The sequence below is a fragment of the Chiroxiphia lanceolata genome, chromosome 8 (assembly GCF_009829145.1).
Source record: "Chiroxiphia lanceolata isolate bChiLan1 chromosome 8, bChiLan1.pri, whole genome shotgun sequence".
Classification (NCBI taxonomy): domain Eukaryota; kingdom Metazoa; phylum Chordata; class Aves; order Passeriformes; family Pipridae; genus Chiroxiphia; species Chiroxiphia lanceolata.
This window is the reverse complement of record NC_045644.1, coordinates 35,408,542-35,425,647: the sequence shown is the minus strand read 5'-3', so window position 1 is coordinate 35,425,647 and position 17,106 is coordinate 35,408,542. Positions and strand designations below refer to the sequence as shown.

Here is a 17,106-nt window from a genome sequence, read left to right as displayed (position 1 = left end):
TTTCTCCCCAAAGTGAAGTGCCAAAGAGATTTAGGCTGATGCTCTCAAAGTCAGAGGTTCCTGTAAGATCTGGGAACACAAACTTTCTGTGTATAAATGAAGTCATACAATCCTTATGCAGTCAGACACGGCATCTTAGGAAAGCCTTAAAGGCTTTTCAAAACAACAGCCACTTCCAAGAGAGAAATTGTTCTAAGAGAGAAACAGTTGCTGCACTGCAACTGAACCCTGTATACAAATGTTCTTACCCAAAATTTATTTTAATAGGTAATTTGTCTTTGGAAAGTAGCAAGACAATGTCTGCCAATGTACTTCTCAATAAAATCTCACTTTTCTTACTCCAGCTCCACACAACTGATCTAAACACAGCATTTAGAACCTGTATGGGTGCACATCCTAAGCATTTGATACATCTCTTGTTAAGGTCTTCTCCTGCCTGAAACATGTACCAGGAGGTTTTCTACCAATCAACCCTGGAAAGATGTAAACTAAACAAAGTTTGAAATGTCTCCATTTTCTTCTACATGAAACGACTTGTTGAAAAGTCACGATTTTCTCAAGAACAGAAATTAGACCCAAAGCATCAGAGAAGCCCCCAGAAAACAAAGCAGATTCACAACTCCATCAACAATGGAAAATTCAATATTTGTGGAACGAGCTGAACAATTTTTAATTTAGGGCAAATCTAAACCAATTTGCAGCAAAACACCTTTTTCTCCATTTTCCATTGGAAAATTTGGTATTCTTTATTAAGGAAGTTTCTATCAGAAAACTACAAGGAAGACAAGATTCAGCAACACATCTGCAAATTAAAAAATCACCACAGAAGGCCACAGGGTATAAAACCACCTGCCATAAGGAATACAATTTCTCCAGAAACCCTGCCATGCATCCTGTCTCTGTCTGAGTTTATGGGGAGCAGCTGTAGCTGGAGGTTGCCCTGTCCAGCTCTCCCAGAGCAGAGTGCTCAGTCCTCAGCCACAGAGCCAGGCAGAGAATGCTGAAGCTTCCAACCAAACAAACCCCATCTGAGAACACCCAACACTGACACCAGTGAAGGATTCCCTGTTTCACCCACCCACAAGGCTCTTCTGTCATGTCTGAAAGATTATATAAAGCTATCAAAAAGATTCATTCATCCAGCAGTAAAGAGGTTTAACCTTTAAGGAGTAAGCAATCCTGGGTTTTCTTTGCAATGTCAAACAGTGGAGCATAATCCTGAATCTAAAAGTTTAAATGAGATGAATGACATTTTCTAAATGAGAGTGACTTCCCTTTGTTCAGAAGAATCAATCTACCTATGTAAGCCTCAGATTACCTTCAGGTATATGTCAAACTGCAAACACAGGCCTGACATTTGGGATAAACACCTGAAAGGTGTGAGCACTCCTTCCCAGACAAATGGCTACAGTGAATACTCATGGAGACGGTTTCCACATCACTCAAACCCCTTCCTATGAACAGGCAGAAGAGATAATTATCTAAGTCTTCATCCATGGAGCTTGAATGCCCTGGTTAGCTCACCCTATTTAAGCTTTCACTCTCACAGAGAAATTGCCCGTGCACGTCCATCCCAATAGTGCCCTCCTTTCTTTCAGGGAACTTGCTAAAAGTAATAAAAATACATTTGCTGCTGAGATGGGCAATGGGCATGGGAGAATTTTAGCCCTTCTCCTGCTCAGACATATCCAATGGCAACACTCAGCACAATGCCAGGAGTTAGAAAAGCCATACCAGAGCAGTTTGGAGGGCTCATAGAATATTCAGAGCTGGAAGGGAACCACAAGGATCATCCAGTCCAACCCCTGGCCCTGCACAGACACCCCAACAATCCCACCCTGTCCCTCAGAGCGTTGTCCAAACCCTCCTGGAGCTCTGTCAGCCTTGGGGCTGTGCCCACTGCCCTGGGGAGCCTGGGCAGTGCCAACCACCCTCTGGGGGAAGAACCTTTCCCTGAGATCCAACCTGACCCTGCCCTGACACAGCTCCAGCCATTCCCTGGGTGCTGTCACTGGTCACACAGAGCAGAGATCAGAGCTGCCCCTCAGGAGGAGCTGCAGACCCTGGTGAGGTCTGACCTCATTCTCCTCTTCTCCAGCTGAACAAACCAAGTGACCTCAGCCACTCCTAGAACTGCCTGGGCCAGCTCTTTGTCTCCAATTATGGCAAAAGCACAAGCCAAGACAGTGGAACAAGGAAAGAAGAACCACACACTTCCTTGAATCTTTCTCCAGCCGTTTCCAGGTCAGGTCTTTACGAAGATATGTTCAGTTCAGTTCTCAGCAGCTAACGATGGGTTTCTCTTCTAAAACCACATCTGCTCTGCTCCTTGGCTTGTGTGAACTTCCAGTATCCCCTGGAAGTACGTCCCACAGCTCACCCACAGTGGGGGGAACACTCTCCTCTCCTGTCTGCATTGAGCCCTGGCTCCTGAAAGCTTCATCTGAGGTCACCTGGTTCTTATTATCAAAGCAGCAGCAAACAACTGATTCTTTTCTACTCTCCATACAGCACCTTTTTAATTTATTGACTAATATTGACTGGACATTTTCATGGAACTATCCACTGCAAGTTCAAACTCCTGCTCCTAAATGGCAACAAACAGATCAGAGATGAAGTTAAAATTACTACTCCCTCGTGTGCATCTTTTGCCAATTGCACTGAACTTCATTTGGCATTTTAATGGCAATCACAAGGTCCCATCTTCAGAATTCCCTAAACAACTTACCAGTAGCACTAAATATGTCATCTCCCCAGTAAACCTATTTTTCAGGATACAATGGACAACAGAGACCCTGATAGTACTGCAGTGGTGAACTCCTTCCTTCGTGAGGACTGATCCTAGACTTTTAACCGCCATTTCCTAGTTTCTAATCCATTATTTGCCCATTTCTTTGCTGAAGTTCCGGCTGTCTAACTTCCTAAAAAGCACACTGGTGAGGAATTTGGCCAAAAGCTCTTGGTACAGAATCCCCCTCCAAGGTCCCCATCCATTGTTTGTTGCCCAAAAAGCCAAGAGGATTCACACAAAGGCAGCTCAACTTGATACAAATGTGTGTCAGCAGATCTGGACAAGCTCTGTCATTGTGCTCTATAACAGCTACAAAATTAGTGCCTTCAAATCTCTGACAGTCTCCTGGGGCAAGATTTTTGTCCAAAAATCCCCCTTTTGCCTTTTGTCAGAATGAAGGAGGTGGTTATTGTTTTCTCCAGAAGTTTGCCAGTGGATATCACAGAAGCCTTGGATTACATCTAAGAGACACCACATACAGTGAAAAGCTTACAGGTAGAAAGTCACAGACAAAAAACCTGACACTGCATAGGCTAAGGGCAGGTTGTTGCCGTGTGACTGTTTTTTATAAAAATTACTTATTTATTAATGAATTAGAAAAAACTGTCATGAAGTACAACCTGTGATGTCACAGACAGACACTGAATTATGTCTACCAGCCTTTCAAGGTCTACAAGGTACCTAAAAAGAAAACTTATCTCTAAGCTGGTTTGGTCAACTTCAGAGATTTTTACAGGGTCATAATATACACATGTCCAGTGTACGTTTTCCTGGTAAAATAACCAAATAAATCAAAGGCCATCAGGTTGTCCTCTCCTTCCATAAAGAAATATCATCCAAATAAATCACACCAAGTATCAGGATGATTTTATTAATATCCTTATACATTCTCTTTCTGATTATAGCACACTACAGTATCCTGGGGCAAAAATGCACGATATTCTTTTGGAGATCATAGAATCATGGAATGGGTTGGGTTGGAAGGAACCTTAAAGACCATCCTGTTCCACCCCCTGCCATGGGCAGGGACACCTTCCACTAGCCCAGGTTGCTCCAAGCCCCATCCAACCTGGCCTTGGACACTTCCAGGGATCCAGAGGCAGCCATAGCTTCTCTGGGCACCCTGTGCCAGTGGAATCTAATTCATAGCAGATCCTATGGTATGAATTCCTTACAGTGATCTAAAAACTACTGTGGCCTGAATAACAGGCTTGAAGGTAGCATAAAATATCAATGGTTTTCTACTTGTGGGATACATATTTTTATAGCTGAACCACAGAGAGGAAAAAAAAAAAAATCCCTGGATATTCATACTCGATGCAAACCTCCAGCACAGACGAAAACAAATACAAACATATGTGCACATATGTGTGTGTAAACAGGAAGAGTATGTACATGTGATTACATCAATAGAACATGGCAGCTAATTAACACCAAATCCCAGACTAGCTTCAGGTGGGAAAATATACCTGGGCTAAGCAGCTTGTGGTGTGGTGGTAATAACACTCTATGTCACGATGACTTTAAGTCACTGTCTATTCCACCATAAACTGACTAATTAACTCAGCTCTTGAGATGGCTTCAGATCTGAATTTTAGCTTTTATGTTCTGCATAATGAACACTGTCATTCAAAGGAAAACTAGGACATTTCTTCATGACAAGCCTGGTCACAGTGAGCACAAATACCTTCAGTGAATACACAGGCAGTGTCATTACACAGTAGTTTTTTTAATGCTAAATACAACTACTTGTCTGGTGGAAAAAAAAAATGTTTAAGCATCCTTCCCTCTAAAAGCAAGAATATTATACCAAGGTAACAGAAGCAACAATTGCTCTTGATAATTTAGATATCATACAGGAGACTGTAAGACTTCAGAGCTAATGGCCTCGAATCTCTTTTCATGCAGTATGACATGCTCAATCCATTATTTAAACACCACAGCTGCTTAAATAAAAGCAAGATTTTTAATATTTCCCCCCTGCTACTGATTATTTCACACATGCAAAGCAGCACATTGTCAAACCAACGTCAATTCACGTGTGTATTTCTTCAACTCAGAAAGACTTATTTTCCTGAACAACTCAAGAACCACCTGTGGACTTAAAAAAAAAAAAGGAAAAATGGAAAGAATGAGTTATTGTGAGTCAGTCAAAAATGGATCATTTCAGACTAGGTAACAGTTGATCATTTTGAGCTGTCTCAAAGAGAAAACAATCCTTGAAGTGTCTGAAAGATGAAATACTTATCAGGTTTTGTAACACCACTTTATCTGGTAATACCTGACCTGCTCTGTGTGACACAGCAAGTTTCCTAAAGGAAACGTTAAAACAGCTATTCTGCATAGGGAAGGCTCCAGGGAGACTCCAGAGCCCCTTGCAGTGCCTAAAGGGGCTCCAAGAGACTTGGAGAGGGACTTGGGACAAGGGATGGAGAGACAGGACAAGGGAGAATGGCTTCCCACTCACAGAGGGGAAATTCATGTTGGATACTGGGAAGAAATTCTTCCCTGTGAGGGTGAGGAGGCCCTGGCACAGGTTACCCAGAGAAGCTGTGGCTGCCCCTGATCCCTGAAAGTGTCCAAGGCCAGGTTGGACAGGGCTTGGAGCAACCTGGGCTAGTGGAAGGTGTCCCTGCCCATGGCAGGGGAGTGGAACGGGATGGGTTTTAAGGACCCTTCTAACCCAAACCAAGGACAACCTGTGATTCTATGAATTCTATCAAAAAATATTCCCATCCCCTAAAGTGAGTTCACTAAATGTCCTCTTTCTAAATGAAGCACATGAGATGCCATGTACACCTGACAGCACTTTGCTGACCCTGTGACTTTGGGTTGAGTAGCACTGGACACCTGCTCCCTCACCACCCCTTCTCTTTTCTGAACCACATTTTTATTACCTTCTTGTATTGTCCAAGACAGCTATAACTGGAGTCTACTAAATAAATTTGCTTGAGAAATTTATATGAGATTTGAAAGTTTAAGCAACTGCCAAAGATTTTGGAGTGCTGGGAGAATTAATCTCACTACTCATTACATTTATTGATTCCAATCAAGCTTCCGGACATCAGCACAGGTGCCACTGCTAAGAAATAAGAAGTTTCCAGGAAATCTGTACGTAAACCTGAAGTGACTGCCAGCTTTGGGAAAGGAAAAAATGCTCAGAAAGAGGTGTGTAATCTAAATGCCAGTAAAGGCAGTACTAATAGGTCATCATTCACCACATGGGAAGCTTTCTCCAATACTGGTTTTGTAGCCAACTCAAGTTGAAACCACTCTCCTTGAGCCTGTGACAGGGCCAGTATTTATAACAGGCTTTTCTCTTTAAATACTTTTTGAATTAGGGATGAAAAGTAATAAGGTGCTTCCACACCCAAAGGCTGGGGGCTGTTATTTTCCTTTTTTTTTTTAATCACAAGCTGAAAGTAATGGAAGGTAGAAGCTGAGCAGCCTCTCCAGCTGGTACATCTGCATCAAATACAAGTGGAGGCTTTTCTTTTGAGAATGGAAGAAAACAGTGATTGTGAGTTTTGGAAATAATTTACTACATTTGCTACAGTAAATCTGAGATAAGAAAAGTATTTGTGAACGGATGAAAAAATAATGATGTAATTTTATGCAAAATAACCATAGAAGTATCCACTTCCCACTGAGGACAACCCCATTGTTGTCAGACTCTGGCTCAGCTGTGGAAAAAGCTACTTCTTGGGACTCCAGTTTTATGGAACTGTTTGTGAGGACAGAATCAGTCTGAGCACACAGGAGGGGTCTGTTCCACACTAAACCAGTTGATACAAATCAGTGAAGTAACAGGAAATTTTTGCCCCCACAGCTTACAACTGCAGTCAGGAGGAGAGTGAGAGAAGGTAAGGGAGAGCAAGTGAGAGAGGTTTGCAGTGCCCAGGAACACAACAGTGGTGTGAGATCAATCCAGCAGAAACCACCACTGCTCAAATGCATTTCATTAAATCAGGATTTCCATATTTCTGCCATCACCACAATTACAGCCTCTATTAGCCAAGTCACACTAGGAATACCAGGGCAGGAAGGCCCTAGAGTTGGGACAAAGATTTGCCAGCAGCAGCTTAGAATCTCAGAATCACATTAAGGTTGGACAAGACCTTTAATAACAGCAAGTCCAACCACCAACCCAGCACCAGCGTGTTCACCCACGTCCCCAAGTGCTACAAACATGTGTTTTGAAAACCTCCAGGGGTGGTGACTCCAACCACTCCCCTGGGGCAGCCCCTTCCAGTGCTTTACAACTCTTTCTGTGAATTCTTTTTTTCCTAATATCCAATCTAAACTTCCCCTGGTGCAAGTTGAGGCCCATTTCTCTCGTCCTGCCACTTGCTGCTCGAGAGAAGAGTCCAACCTCCACCTCACCCACGCCTCACTTAAGGCTTCCACAAAGATTGTAACTTGAAACTTGTGAACTGCCACATAAACGTGCACATAAGGAACAGGATTCCACGGGGCAGAGCTTTACCCAAGCAAGTTCTCAGGTGGGTGAAAACACGATTATTTCATTTCATACAGCTCCTACTACAGTCCTTCTGTAGGACTGAAGTGTTAACCACAGCTGATGCTAATGCAACAACACAACCCACCCAGCAGCTCAAGAGTCTGGTTGAGCACAGCACAAGAACCATTTTATTTACATGACTGAAAACTAATTTTAACATAATTGCTTTTCACTTTTTTTTTTTTTTTTTGGTGTGCATAAAGCTACAATGGAAAACACCTGGGAAAAGAATTATTCTAAGAGTTTGCTGCAACTCTCAATTTCTGAAGTATCATTTTTACTCACCGTGGTGTGCTAATAAACAAGAGCAGTACCAACAACAAGCCCTGCCTGAAAGATCTTTCTGGAACACCTGTGATGCAACAACTGCTTGAAATGGTTGGGATGGCTCATATTTTAGAGTGGGTCAACATTTACTCCTTAACAGAATAAATACTTTTAACTTTCCTATTTCTGAACTTTGTGCTTCAAACTTAAAAGAGAAAAAAACCTGCAATGCCAAACAGCAAAACTTCAATAACTTGTCAGGATTCCTTAATGTTTATCATTTTGCACAAATACAGCCTTGATGTCGTTTAATCTTAGCTATTCTTTACAAAATTAAGTTAAATGTAAACGATAAATAACAATTAGCCCATTCAGTCTGAATTTTCTGGTTTTCTGTGTCCTCATTTGACTTCGTGTTGAGTGTTATTTTGAGACATGCTGCTAAAAGAGCAACATAAAAAGTGGCCTAAACTTTCTGACTAGGTTGACTGTAACCCTGTTACTTCCACCACAAAAATACAGAATTTTACTGCCTGGATAATACCTAACCTAGCACATTAACCTATCAGGCAACGGGATCAACTTGTGGAATTTTATGTACAGGCTTTCATTAGTTTGTGGCTGAGAAGGTGTCACTGCCACAAATCAGTTTACTCCTATTAGATTGTTTGACTACTCTTTGCAATTGGAAGTACAAGTACAGCCATAAAAACCTGCACAGCCACTTTCTTGTCTATGAGCTCAACCTCACAGGCTTCATGGGACACACCTTAGCAGAGGGAGTGTCAATTAAGAGAGAGTGTGCTGAAAGATAACTCATAATATTAAGAAAAACCAAACCAAACACACAAACAAAAAAAAAAACCCAAACAAAAAACCAACAGCAGCAACAACAAAACCAAAACCTAAATAAACAACCAAACCAACCAAACAAAACAACCCCAACCAAACCATCTTTGTGTTGCCATTTTTACATATTTATAGATGCCACCGAGAAACACCAGCATGAAAGTTAATTAACCAGGTTGACTGACAAAGGAAACAGATGTGAGTATAGTAATCTTCTGCACTGGAATTAATTTCATCAAGTTTTAGGTGATGCCACAAATAAAGGTCAGGTTGTACTACTGAGATGATCAAGAACACAAACTGTAAATCTATTGGAACATTTAATAACGCACATTTCCCACAGGGCAGGAACCCTTTCAGGCAACCATGTGATGAGCAAATACTTAAATGTCACACTTTGAAAATTACTTAACCGGTGCCTTCCACAGCACATACTTCCCCTTCAAAACAGAACAAGAGGAGCAGTTTCTGAAGCACATAAGACATTTAACACTGTCTTCCTAATTGCCTCTAATTGTCAGTTATAATTTTGCACACCACAATTTAAACCCTATCAAGGATGCTCTCCATCAGCTGCAAACAGATAAGAAAAGGCCGGAAGGGAACATTACTTTCACGTGCTTGGACATCCCCTGCAAACCATAGTTAAGAATGTTTTATCTACTCCCATGGTGGTATTTCCTGAATTCCATATAATTTGGATTTTAAAGCATCAAGTAATGTGATAACCGAGCTCATCTTCAAATTACTTTTCCAATACTTCATTCTTCCTCTCCTCTTTCTGTTCTGTATTTATCTGATTTCAGCCTCCTGCCAAGGATCTGCTGCTTTCTGCCATTCCAGTCTGCCTCCAGTTTTCAAGCATTTCCTTCCCATCTCTTCACCTCTCCAGTTCTCTTCCCTTAGCTGCCAATTAAGAGTCATCCCCTTGGAAATTTTTGTTCCAAGGACATTTGATCACCAGACCTGAGCTAAAATTAAATATTAATTCGACTTACCAAACTAAAGCAAATTAACATGTGTGATTCTTCAGGTATCTTTAATAAAGATACAGATTAAAGACAAATCAGGGGGTTGGGTGTGAGGAGGAATTTGTTGCTGGAAAGGGTGGTGAGGCCTTGGCAGGGGCTGCCCAGGGAGGTTTGGAGTGCCCATCCCTGGAGGTGTCCCAGGAAGGCCTGGCCGTGGCACTCAGTGCTCTGGGCTGGGGGACAAGGGAGGCATCGGGCACAGGGGGGACTCAATGATCTTTTCCAACACAAATGATTCGGGGGTTCTGCCATTGTTTTCTTTACTATTAAAGAATTGTGTTCCCTGAATCCAACAGATCAACCCAAAATGAAATAAAAGACCCTCACCTTTCAGTCCTGGGTGTACGCGGTTCCCGACAAACCCCCCAGCTGAATGTACTGTATCCCTTGTCCTTCTCTGAGCAACCTTCTTGTCCAGCTCCCTCAGTCTTGCTTGCTGCTGGACCTTATTCTACGTCTGTGCAGAACCACCAGAGGCATTATCCACGGAGCAGATCCCTTCTACTCCCTCTCCACATTGCTCAGCACGTTACTTGTGGTGCTGCAGTGGGTGAGAAGCCCATGCTCTGTGAAAGACAAAGCCACAATGAGAGAGAAGACAATGCAGAAGAGACAGCAAGACCCAGATCAGACAGCAGTTGGCTGAGTTGGGTGCAGAGCAGGTACTCAGCACAGCCTGAGTGATTCCAAGGCAAGTGCCTTCCAAAATGACTCTTAAGACCAAATAAACTTGAAGCCTGTTCTCCCCCAACCAAACCTCATTTTACACTGGTTAGTTACACAAAGCAATTACTGCCTGTTACAAAAATCACACAATGCCTTGGGTTGGAAGGGACCTTAAAGATCATCTTATTGCAACCTTCCCTTGCAATATTGCAGTATTTTCTAGAAAAAGAGTTCTGCTCATGCACCATTGTTCTTCAGATGGGGAAAAAAAAAGCCCTTAACCTCTTAGTACTTTTCATTAACTACAGCTTAAATCCCTATGTATCTTCAGCAAACCCCAAATGGTCTTAAACAGAGGTCCAACAGCATTTACCAGACCACAGAAAATATAACAGGAATGTTTCCTGTGTATTCTCATCAGAACAAAATAACACTTTAAATAAAAATCATTTTATGAAGACATTTCAAAAATACTAAAGAAAATATAAAGTGCAAGGCTTGTTCTGTTTAATTTTTTTTTAAATGAAAATGGTAATAAAATACGAAAACTGTGAGTTAAAATTTCTTTAAAACATCACAAAAACTTGCAGCTTGAAATAGTAATAGTTTCATCCAGGAAAAACAAAGTGAAATAAACTAGAATGAATTTTTAATATCCAATTAATGGACAGATGATGACTTGCACAGAGCCACAGTGCCAGCCTGGGGAGCTGCAGTGGGCACAGAAGCCTCAAGCTGAGCAGCAGAGCTGGAGCTGCTGCACCATCAAATGCAGAAGCACAGGATGATCTGAGCCAGTGGGTTTTGTCTTCCAATAACTTTTTGTTAGTGAAAAAAAAAATCAATTTGCAACACTTTTCGTAGATAAAGCAAGGTCCTGGTCCAGATGGCAAGAAAAAGAAATCTATGCAATGCTAGGGCTGAAAACCTCAGGAAAACAACCTAGGCAATATGTTTTGCTGGTAAGGAAGCAGGGCAGAATAGCAGAGTTCCTTTAACCATGCTTGAAACAAATACCAGTTTCCAAATCACTTCAGATGCACATATATGCTAAACCTGCTATAAACATTCCATAGATATTCAGGAATAAGTTCTTTAGTTCTTTGTCACAGGGATGAGTAAAGATGCTTGTGTAAGGAGTTGGTGCTGAAGAATAATAACCTCTTTTTGTTTGATGTAGAGCAAATTAGAGGCACTTCAATAACATAAAATATCCCTCAACCATGGGTCATATGCTTAAAATTAGAAAAATCACGAAATTCAACAACACTTCACGAGAAAACCGATCCTGCTCCAAAGTATGAAATGTTTTCTTCCCGTTTTTCAGCACTATGAAACAGAACTTTTCTAAAGCTTCTTAAACAAAGTTACCTACAAAAAGATAGGGGAAAAGGACATTTAAGAAGGGAAGGCTCACAGTCAAAGTGTTGGAAACATCAGCATTATAGCTACTGGTGCAATCTTAATTCACCTCTGCTGTGCATATTTATCATGAAACCAGCTGGAACCACACTCCTCTGCTCCACAAGGCTCCTGCCTTAGGCCCAGCACCAAAGGGGGAAGAATAAAGTAAATGGTATATCCGGAAATTCCGAGTGTTTGAATTCCTAACTTAAAAAATTTCTTTGTACAAGACGTGCACATACACCCACAGACATGTATCACCCCAGTGTCAAACGTTTCACAGCTCAAAGAGAAAGATTCCTCCCCCCCCCCCCAAAAAAAGGCTGACCCTCCAAGACTTGCTTTTCTATCAAAAATATTCACCACTCCCCTCTTCTGGTTATCAGTGCCATGAAAAAGAAAAACCACCACGAATTTCACAAAGCTGTTCTCCAGACAAGTGACATTTAGCCCACTGTTCCTCCAGGTTCCTGGCAATCTTCCCCTGCTCAAGTGTGCTAACATTAATAAAGAATTCTAAGGTGAGCGAGAAGTCTTAAGAATATGTCAAGGACTGGGGGAGAAAAGCACCATTGGACAGGAAAATCCATTAGAAAAATGAAAAACAAGATCAAGCCAACTGTGAATCTCATACTGCAGGGCTACCAAGCTGCCTTATTAAACTGCCAGTAAGAAGAAAAATAAACAAAAAGGATGGAATTAGGAGAAGCAGAAACCCACTCAGTATTGAAGTATCTGAAAGTTTGCCTCAATTCTAATAACGTATGTGAAAAAAAATGAGAAGCTGAATTACTTTTTCCAGGTATTAAAATACATTTTACTGGAATACACACAAACATACTCTTTCCTCTGTTTTCCAGAGAAGTATGTGAGTATGTACATGTGTGTGAGGGAAGAAAGACAGGCTCTAACACTAAGGCATTTGTTCCAAGAATTTCCCTTGTTCCCTGTTTTCACCTGCCACACTTCCCTGTTTGATCCATCTTTTCCTCTCTATCAGTAGGTTCAAAGGTTTGGGTCAATAAAGTCCCTGAATACTCACCCTAGAGCAAGAAATTTTGGTCAGGAGATAAAAGAGCAGAGAAGTCTATAAAGTGCAAAAGTTCAGCAATCTCAGATAATCAACTTAGTGCAGAGATCTGATCTTAAATAAACCATCAAATATTGCTAATGATTCAGAATCACAGTATAATCTGTCAGATCCTCTCAAATTTCCATCAAATACGTTTCCAGGACACGAAGGGCTTCAGTTAATTACTAAGGATTCCTGAAATCATGTAAAACATCAGAAAAAATGAGAGGTAGGGTATTCGTCTTAAAAAGGGGAATAAAAAATTAACAAAATCACTTCACAGCACTCAAGGGGAAAAAAAATAAATTAATCATATCCATCCTTAACATAAAACACTCTAAACTTTGCAGACTGGGGTTCCCAAGTGGAAATACATGGGCTCAGGTATATTTGGACCCCAGTAAATATAGCATAGAATGTTTCATGACGTGACTATTCATTAACATTTCATATATTTATTATTTTTTAACTAGTGCTTACAGTACAAAACTACTACATACATTAAAAATTGACTGAAACCAAATGAAAACTAGAATTTAAGGGTGGGAGTTGCCAAGGTTCAAACAGCAGGGATCACAAAAACTGGCTAAAAGTATACAAAATAAACCAGTCCAAACAGCAGAAGTTATTTTTCTTATACAAAGTCAACCACATTAATGAGGATGTTTCCTATGGGAAAACATACTATAATTTGAGTAATTTTTAAATAAAAGGTTAATGGATATAAATTACAAGAAACAGCCCTTTACTGGGGAGACAAATCATCTCATTAAGCCTGGTGACATTCCTGGCTTCGGTTACAGCAGAACTGCACCCTTCAGTACTTCAGTAACCTTTAATTGATTTATCTTCTCAGCCATTACCAACTGTAAGAAGGAGTGAAAGTTTCCCAGTGCCAAAGAATGAACCTCACCTGGGGAGAAACCCAGGGGTGTCTGAAAATCAGGGAAACAGACCTCTATGGAGGGATTTCCTGAGACCAGAACAAACCATTGTTGTCCTGCTCCGAAAGACGATGTTAACATGAGCACGAACAAGCCTGGTGATGGCATCCAAACCCAGATAAAGAGTGGCAGCTACATGGGGAGAAACCCTTTCCAGGAGCAGTTTTCTGACTCAGTTCTTACATCTCCTGTTTGTTCTCCTCCCCAAGTCTCTGTTCTGGCAAGGAATCTCTCTCCCAGAGTGCTGCCTGCATCTCATTACTAAGGCATCCGCTTCAAGCCAAGTCTTTTTTCATCCTAATGTAAAAATCTTCACTAACAGAAAAATGCCAAATGATCTACTTTTCTTTAGAGGTGAGCCAAATCTGCATACTTGATTTCTTATTTAACTGGACCCATTTATAACAACTACAGACTCCAGTTTCTCCCTACCATGATAGAGGCTTCCTTCTTAATACTGCACCACAGCCAGTCAACTCCCAAAAAAACCAGAAAAAAATGAATATATCTATGTGATTAATGCTTGACTTACAGCACCAGTCAGTGAAACTTCAGCAATACATTTTTCTTTTTTTTACAACTAAATATAGCAGTAGTTATATTTTCAGTAGCTAAAATAATTAGCTAGAATTAGTGTATTTTTAACTAATCTAGTTAATAATCGCCAAAATGGAGATGATGTCGAGCTGGGGGTTGCAGAAAGAGAGCAGGCAGCAGCAGCAGCTGACACCAGACAGATCCATTACATTATTTCTCCCATTTTAACTCCAGGCTAGACCCAAGTTTTCCAACTACAGCTATGATCTACACTTGAAGCAGAATCCTGTTCACAGGACTGTTACACACAGGAACTGTCTTCCTAGCTTCCAGCCTTCTAAAAAGAAATCCTGCTGGCAAAAAAACTCATCAGCAAAATTCTGAAATTCCTCAAAGAACATCATATATTATGGAACTGTGTATGTGAGGTAATGGTTTCAGTTCTGGCCCTAGCAGAAATGTGAACTGAAACTGCACATCCTGAAACGAAACACCAGTAGTAAAAAAGCAAACTAAGAAGAAAAAGGAGATATCACAGTGGGTATGAGCAAGGCATTGACAAAGCTCTCAGCATCAGCCTGACCCTCTGGGTTGAAATCCAAGGTGCACATCACTGGGAGGTGGCCACTGCTGTCCACCTCCTGCTGTCAGTCTCTTCCAGTGCCACCAAGACAAGTAGAAAAAGCTGCTGAATTGAAATATAAGATCTGTAGCAGGACTAAAAACATCTTGTGTTTTTATGTTGTCTTGAAGCACATATTGAACCAGACCATGAGAATCCCAGCAGCTGATGTATTTAAAAGTCCTAAAGCAATGAAGAAAGCTTTCCACAGCTGTCTTTTCCCAGGCCTTGCAGAGCTGTTGCTTTGACTGTGATAGGGGAACATCAAAGAAAACATATATGTCTGTGTCTGGTTAAAGGGATCTGTCACAGATGTGTCCTTCAGAGAATCCCAGAACGGTTTTGGCTGGAAGGAACCTTAAAGCTCATCCAGTCCCACCCCCTGCCATGGGCAGGGACACCTCCCACTAGCCCAGGTTGCTCCAAGCCCTGTCCAACCTGGCCTTGGACATTTCCAGGGATCCAGGGGCAGCCACAGCTTCTCTGGGCAACCTTTGCCAGGGCCTCCCCACCCTCACAGGGAAGAGCAAATAATGCCACTATTATTCATTCCATAACCTTATGAAGATCTTAATGGTATTTAAGTGTTTAATGACAATGGTTTTGCTCTAGACTCATAGGGTAAAATTTAAAAGTAACCAACTCCAACTATTAAGTTATTTTAGACAGGGGCAAAGGCTTTTCAGGTGGAACTGGTTTTCAATTCATTCTACATCTGAACATATCCTGGTATTTTAATCAAAATCCATTGTACAGCGTCTGTTTTACACTCCAAAATTTCAGACATTTACTTGAAGAATATTGAAATGAATTAGAGGTTGAGCTTAAACAAACTGATGAGAGAGGTTGAGTCATAAACCCATTTGATGGAGAAACCAAGAGCTGTGAAGCCACACACCCTTCTGAAGTGGCAGAACCAGCTCACTTCTCCCTCTTGCCCCTCAGCAGAACCAAGAACCTACATCAGACATCCCAACCACCTTCTGTTCTACAAAGTACAATAAATCAGTGTTTTCAGAGAGGACACTCGGAGTCATGGGATGGCTCATGTACAGAAATGTAGATACTCCTGACTTGTTACGTACCTGAACACCTGAAAAGACAAGGGAAAACTAAGTTTTCAAGAACAGCATGAAATGCATCACAAGCATATTCAGTATTTCCTCTGTTAAATGTATTGCCTGACAGATTATATGTTCCACACAGAACAAAAACCACCAAAGCTATGTCAGCTAAAGTTTCCCACAGAAATCTCAGAGTTGGACTCCACAATTTTTGTTGCATTCTGCTTGAATTGTTGGTACGTTTTCTCCTTCTAAATCAATTCAAAAAAATAATTTAACATGGAGCCAGAATTTGATAAAAATAAATTAAAAAAAATGACATTTCGAAACAAAAACAAAACTGAAAATATTTAACCTCTTGCAAGCTCACATAAAAGGTGTGTCTATCACACCTTTTGATACTGGAACTTTTCATCCGAGTTGCAATGAATCAAAATAAGTATTGGAATCTCGTGAAGGTACACCCATTCCCATGCCCCTCATTTTAAGCCAAGTTTGGTAGTTTTAAGTTTAGTTGTTAACTGTCTACAGTGCTAACAAGTGAACAAAATATTAAAGATTAAGAAGTCTCTTCCTATGGCTGTGGTGTTTAGTCAGCTTACAAACAAACACTTTATAAAGTCAACTGCGAACAAAGATACAGTTTCTATCTAACATTATATTTAACTTCAATTTTACTGAAAGCAATAATCAAAACTAAGATTATGGAAATCTCCATTAATTGTGGGTGGAGACCTAGAGTTTCTCAATACTTCTGACTGCAGCAGCAATTAATATATTCTATATTGAGTCTATTCATCAGACTGAGAGAATCTAAAAATATCCCAGTGCTAAGAATGATGATTTCTCTGTCTGCTGCACAGACAGCTTTTCTGCTCCCTCTCTTCAGGGAATCCTCTGCCTGGTGCCTCCACATTTCATATTCAGAAAGAGATTTCAAATAATTTTCTGGCATTTCTCCAGCATTAACTCTGACACAGTCAATTCAGCAGAGAAATGCCAGATTTCATATAGCTTCTGAGGGGGTGGGATTGACAGTACTTTGCTAAGGCCCCTCCCTCTCCCTGCTTTTATTGCAAATAATTATTTTACATATTTTCCTAACAAAATTTGATTTCATCAACATATCCAGTGGGCTTACAATACAGGTATTGTTGCTGGAAATGTCAGTACTTCAAATGTGATTCCTGATGTAACTCTCATAGGATATTGAGAAATAGCCAAGTAAATTTATTCTTTCTATCTAAATGTCAGTTTAAGTATAAAAAACCCCTAAATATCATGAATAGAAGAAGTATGTGCACTGTATATCTAATGTGACGATCTGGATAAGAAAC

At 40.8% G+C, this 17,106-nt stretch overlaps 1 protein-coding gene across 18 annotated transcripts in view; it reads right to left on the bottom strand.

Moving 5' to 3' along the window:
* Positions 1-17,106, bottom strand: part of PCDH15 (protocadherin related 15) — a 696,943-nt gene that overhangs the window by 573,891 nt on the left and 105,946 nt on the right. For all 18 annotated transcript variants that reach the window (XR_004358261.1, XM_032694780.1, XM_032694781.1 and 15 more), the window contains exon 2: positions 9,788-10,026. The gene's annotated coding sequence lies outside the window, so the exon portion shown is untranslated. The remainder of the gene's footprint in view (positions 1-9,787; positions 10,027-17,106) is intronic.